Here is a 6,143-nt window from a genome sequence, read left to right as displayed (position 1 = left end):
ATGATCACATGCAAAAGGCTTCTCTCCACACTGGGTCGTCTCATGTGTTTTTTCTCTAGAGTGAATTCTTTGGTGCTTTTTCAGTGCCTCAGCTAAAGTAAAGGTCTTCCCACATTCGAAGCACAAGTGATCCTTCACACCGCTGTGTATTTTCTGGTGTGTTTTTAAGTTACCCAGCTGACTAAAACTCTTTCCACATGAAGTGCAGGTGTAAGGCTTCTCCTGTGTATGAACTCTCATGTGGACCTTCAGTGTTTCTGCCCAAGGAAATTTTTTACCGCATTGATCACATTTATATGGTCTTTCTCCAGAATGCAAACGCAGATGTGATTTAAGAGTGGATGCTTGTGTGAAACTCTTCCCGCACTGATCACATGAGTACGGTTTCTCTCCAGTGTGGATCTTCATGTGTGACTTAAGGGATCGTTTTAGTGTAAAACTCGTCCCACATTGATCACATGTGTGCGGTTTCTCTCCTGTGTGGATCATCTCATGATATTTCAGAGATCTAGAACGGGCGAATCTCTTGTCACAGTGTGAACACTTGTAAGGTTTTTCTCCTGTGTGAATTCTTTGGTGCCGATTCAGAACAGCTGCAGTAGTAAAAGTATTTCCACAATCAAAGCACATATGATCCTTCACACCGCTGTGACTTTTCTGGTGTATTTTAAAATAATCCATTCGTGAAAAACTCTTTCCACACAAACAAACGAAAGGCTTCTGCTTTGTATGAATTTGCAGGTGCCTCTTCAGGTGTTGTGCAATAAGAAATGTTTTGCTGCATTGATCACAGTTATATGGTCTTTCTCCGGAATGAGTACGCAGATGAAATTTAAGAGTTTTTGCATGTCTAAAACTCTTCCCGCACTGATCACATGTGTGTGGTTTCTCTCCACTGTGGATTTTCAGGTGATCATCAAAGCTTCCTTTTTGTATAAAACTGTTACCACATTGATCACATTTATAAGGCTTCTCTCCAGTGTGGATCCTCTTATGTATTTTCAGAGTCCTAGACCGTTTGAATCTCTTGTCGCAGTGTGAACACTTGTAAGGTTTTTCTCCGGTATGAATTCTTTGGTGATCTGTCAATGCGTCACGTCTAGTAAAGGTCTTCCCACAATCAAAGCACTTGTGATCCTTAACACCATCGTGTCTTTTCTGGTGTATTTTTAAAGCACTCATCCGTGAAAAACTCTTTCCACACAGAGAACACATGTGAAGCTTTTGCTTTATATGACCTTTCAGGTGCATCTTCAAAGATTCTGCTCTAAGAAATGTTTTGCAGCATTGATCACAGTTAAATGGCATTTCTCCAGAATGAGAATGGAGATGTAATTTAAGCGAGTCTGCTCGTAAAAAAATCTTCCCGCAATGATCACATGTGAGCCGCTTCCTCCAGTGTGAATTCTCATGTGAGGTTTAAGACTTTTTTTAGTATGAGAAACTCTTTCCAAACTGAGGCCAGGGGAAATATTCTCCGGCTCTTTTATTCAGTGAGCAACTTGAAGATTTCTCCAGTTTTGACAGGATGATGTTTCTCTTCCACCTTCATCAGGTCTAAAATTAAAGATAAAAAGATTTTATTTTAAGGACTTTTATTTTGACAGGCAGTGTTGAGAACACAAGCGCCTCATAACACAGTGCTCACATTCTCCGTCTTCATTAATTTGCTGTCTTTAACTGTCCAATACGTTATTAGATACACAAAGAAAGAAAATCTTAAGTGTACATAGTGTTTGCTTTTATATTATTGGTAACATCCAGGAAAGAAATAACATTCTCATTTACGTCCTAACGTTATTTTGTCCTAAACGGACAAACATGTTGTTCTTAGTGCAAAGAAGCTAGCTAAAATCAGCAAATAAAACAATGACACAATGATGAACATTCTCTAACATTCACATTTACTGTCAACATTCAGCAAATTCGCATCTACGTCATTAAAACAAATCTTTATCAAGTAAAGATTAAATTTCTAATAAACATTTAATTTCACAAACCTTGCATTTTTTAATAAAATCCAGGTATAAGATCTTCTGAATTGTGCATTTGTAGCTTGTATTTATTTTGCCTTATGTCTAAAGGGGTCCTCTTATGCTCTTTTACGAAGTTTGATTTTGGGGTGTACTAGAATATGTTTTCATGCTTGATTGTTAAAAAAAACACATTATTTGTCACATATTTTACACTATTACAGCTCCTCTCTCCCCAGTCTGGTTCGAACGATGATACAAAATGTGCTGTGATTGGTTAGCTGGCCCCTTGTGTTGTGATTGGCAGCGCTTAGCACGTGTTTAGGAAATGTCCCGCCCCTTCATAACCGGGAGCTCTACTCAGATGTAAATATTAACGATGGCATCAATTTCAAACCAATTTGAGACTGATTCAGACTCTGACTATGTTAACAAACAAGAGGATCGTTCAGAACAAATTTCAAGCACGGACTTTGCAGGCACGGATTTCCCAGGACGTTTCGGAGTGTAGTTTCTTTTGCGTAATTTTCTTATTGATAAAATGTTCTCCACTATTTAATCATATTTGTTGGAAAACTATTGTAATACAAACAGTTATCGATCACAGCATCATGGATAATTGTTCTAAGGGATGGTGAACAGCCTAACAAAAGCTACAGTAAACAACATCCTGCAATGTTAGTTAGAAGGCTAGTGGAGGCAAAGCTTTGCCCACACCTATCATAGCAACTACACAACACTTAGAATTGGAACTGTTAATAGTAAACAGTTTGTAATAAAAACTACAAATAAGTAGATATACAAGTTGTGATCCATAAACAACAGATTGTTCCACTACCGAAAAAATTGGAATGGCTGTCTTCCAGAGGAAGGTTTTGTGCAAAGTTTGTCTGTCTGCTGGTACGTCGGTACCAAGTTGGTACTGAAATAAAAAAAAATGTGACACTTTGAGTGCTGTTGAGTGGAATCGTAAACACCTCTGATTGGCCATTGTGTTAACGTGCTCACCACGTAGGCTCACTATTGGCCGACGCTGGTCATGTGTGATACGTGATGACGTGCAACACAGACGCGCTACGCTTAAACACTACGCAAAAAGACTCAACGCCCAGAGAGAAGGAAATGAAAAGTGGAATAAAGTCGTTATGTTTGTTTGTTTTAGCGCACAAAAAGTATTCTCGTCGCTTGATAAACTTAAGATTAAGCCACTGGAGTCACTTGGACTATATTAACGATCTCTTTAATAACTTTTCTGGGCCAGCAAGTTTCAATCACTTAGAAGTCTATGGAGGAGTAAGACAGCGCTCAGATTTCATCGAAAATATCTTAATTTGTGTTCCGAAGATGAACGACGGTCTTACGCGGTTGGAACAACATGAGGGCGAGTAATTACTGACAGAATTGTCATTTTTGGGTGAACTATCCCTTTAACATTATGCAACATGAACCATCTTTTCAATAGTTAATACATGAACATGCGCGAATTAAGCAACATGTACATGCTTTACATCTGGGCTTTTCAGTGCCATTGAACATTAATCAATACAAGCAAACTTTTTAAATGAACACATTATCCTTAACATGGTATTGGGGAGTACCTGTTCAATTTCAAAGAGAGCAAAAGTTCAGGATTCTATCCTCGATCAGAATCAGCCTAACATAAGAAAAAGGACAACTGAAACGTGGGATATGACATGAGGACAGAATCACGGTCGCTAACATACAGCTAAACAAAACAAGAGGTTAGCTATGTTAGCAATTTCTTAAACTCAAAACAGCAAAGTTCTCGACACATCTCGATTAAATGTAAGTGCACTCATCATAAATTTCACATACAAGATACCATGCATTTTAACTAAAGTTTTAACAGGTATATCTCAAGTTTACATTGCGCTGACGGGTACACATACCTCTCTCACTCAAGTAGAATGCAGACAGAGAAAAGAACGCGAAAATTCATATGACCACCACTCTAGCTCATATCCAATAGAGGGCGCACTTACACAACAATGACATGACTGAACAATACAATATTTGGGTGAAATAAACTCACAAACAATAGAAAATAGAAGATGAAAGGTTGCAAAATTATTTGCCATTCTTTGACCTGTTACGCGTGCACGCGAGGGAGAGTCGGATTCTGGCAGGGAATCGATTTTTGGCACTAATGACAGAAAAAAAAAATTGCTGGTCAACTTTGTAGGCTACCTTCATTTAAGCTTGATTTTGGAAAAATGTTAATAATATATTAAAACATGCAAGTATATTATCATAAAGCAACAATATCAAAAAATATCAACAGCACAGTGTTTTACCATTTAAAAATTAGGCCTAGTGTTTACATTCCTGAAAAACAGCAGTTTTGGTCATACGAGTATTACGACCGACAGAGACATGGGGGCCCACAATTTTCTTTTGCCTTGGCTATGTCACTATTTGAGGTAATCCGTGAGGTAAATTGTGAGGCCTGACTGACAGATCCACTCATAGATTGTTAAAATACACATATTACAGAATATCTCAAAATTCAAATAGCCAGTGCTGTAGTAGGCCTAAACAGACTACTCATTCAACCTCAGGAATGTGTGAGGAAAAAAGAGGACGAACTAGAATGGAGTATGATTTAGGCTATTTAAACACGCAACAGCTTTAGAAATTAACATGGAAGCTCAAAAAAAAACAATTGTGGTGCTTTCGCCAAAATTATGAGATTGATGCAAGTAGAATCAGCAACCAATAAAAACAATCAAAAAGACATTGATAAAATAAGAAATTATTTGAATCAATGAATTTGTGAAGAAACTATATCAGGCCTGTGTCAGATAATATATCAAATATATCCTGAACTTCGTCTCCAGCGTAGCGTATGAGCATTGCCCTTTTCCTCGTGTCATCTTTGATGTCCATGGCCAGTAGAAAATTTGTAGCCATTTTTTCCATCTAAAAGGGGTGATTGATTATGAATTCACTTTTTAAGGACTACAACAAACGGCTGAGAGGGACCAATGAGCTTCTTCAGGGGTTAGTGACATCACTAACCCTAAAATATAAACCCTGCCCCCAGGAACACGATTTATAGATTATCATGACAGAATACGCTAATCAATGACTTGAAGATAGTTAACTCCACATCAGCTACATCAACTAACCATTCAGAAATTCCCTTTTGCATTCTACATGTTGTCACTACTTCTTGAGTCTCTCCATCTTCATCCGACTCCGGTTCGAACAAAAAAGCCTAAAAGTTTTTGAAATTTTCAGTGTGTGTCTTCGTGAGGTAATCGAAGATGCTAATACAGGAGCTCTTGAAGCTCCGCCCTCTGTGCTGGGAGCAGCGTCTCATTTGCATTTAAAGGGACACACACAAAAATGGTGCATTTTTACGGATCTAAAGTGCATGTGCGTGCGTTGTGGACCTGCCTATATGCACATACTGTATTACTAATGCACTATTTAAAAAACAAACAAAAAATGCGCCATTGATTTAGACCAGGTTTCAGTTGGTCAATGGCGCAGTCTATTTCAGTTGCCTCAAAATAGCAATGCACCGACAATGCGCTTGAACACGTCTCTTTTCAGACCAGCATGCCCATGGGGGCACAGATGGGCGCAAATGCATTTGCTATTTAAACAACGTGGTGCAGAACGTGAAAATGATAACTGTGTCGGGGTGAAACTAGCAAAACACACTTGCGTTGCATTGCGCCTGGCGCTGCATTGTGCCGTGTGTAAGATTGGGCCCTAAATGTCTATGTTAATAGACTGCCTGTATGATTGTTAGATTGCCCATGTGGTTGAAAACCTTTATTCTTTATGAAAATTAGTTAGATTTATAATCTTTGGACACACTACATCAAGTCAAACCTGAACTTTAACTGGCATGTTAGTTACAGGTTACATAGTGTCGCGTAGCCAGAGCTTCAGACTGACGGCTGAATGTCGCAGCTTTCATTGGCCAAGGACCACCCAGAAGCCGTCTGACTGACATGTAAAGCAACCAATCAAATTTCGTTTTGATCCACGACATGTTAAGGGGCTTGACAATGTAAAGTTGATGTCCCTACAATAACAGACTGGCATGCATCTAATAAACTATTCATTCCAGAACCTTGTGCAAGTTTACTGCAAAAGTGGTGCTGCTAACTTCACATTCTTTTGAAAATCCAGCGT

The sequence above is a fragment of the Scardinius erythrophthalmus genome (assembly GCF_964197995.2).
Source record: "Scardinius erythrophthalmus genome assembly, chromosome: 14".
Classification (NCBI taxonomy): domain Eukaryota; kingdom Metazoa; phylum Chordata; class Actinopteri; order Cypriniformes; family Leuciscidae; genus Scardinius; species Scardinius erythrophthalmus.
This window is presented reverse-complemented; position numbering follows the sequence as displayed.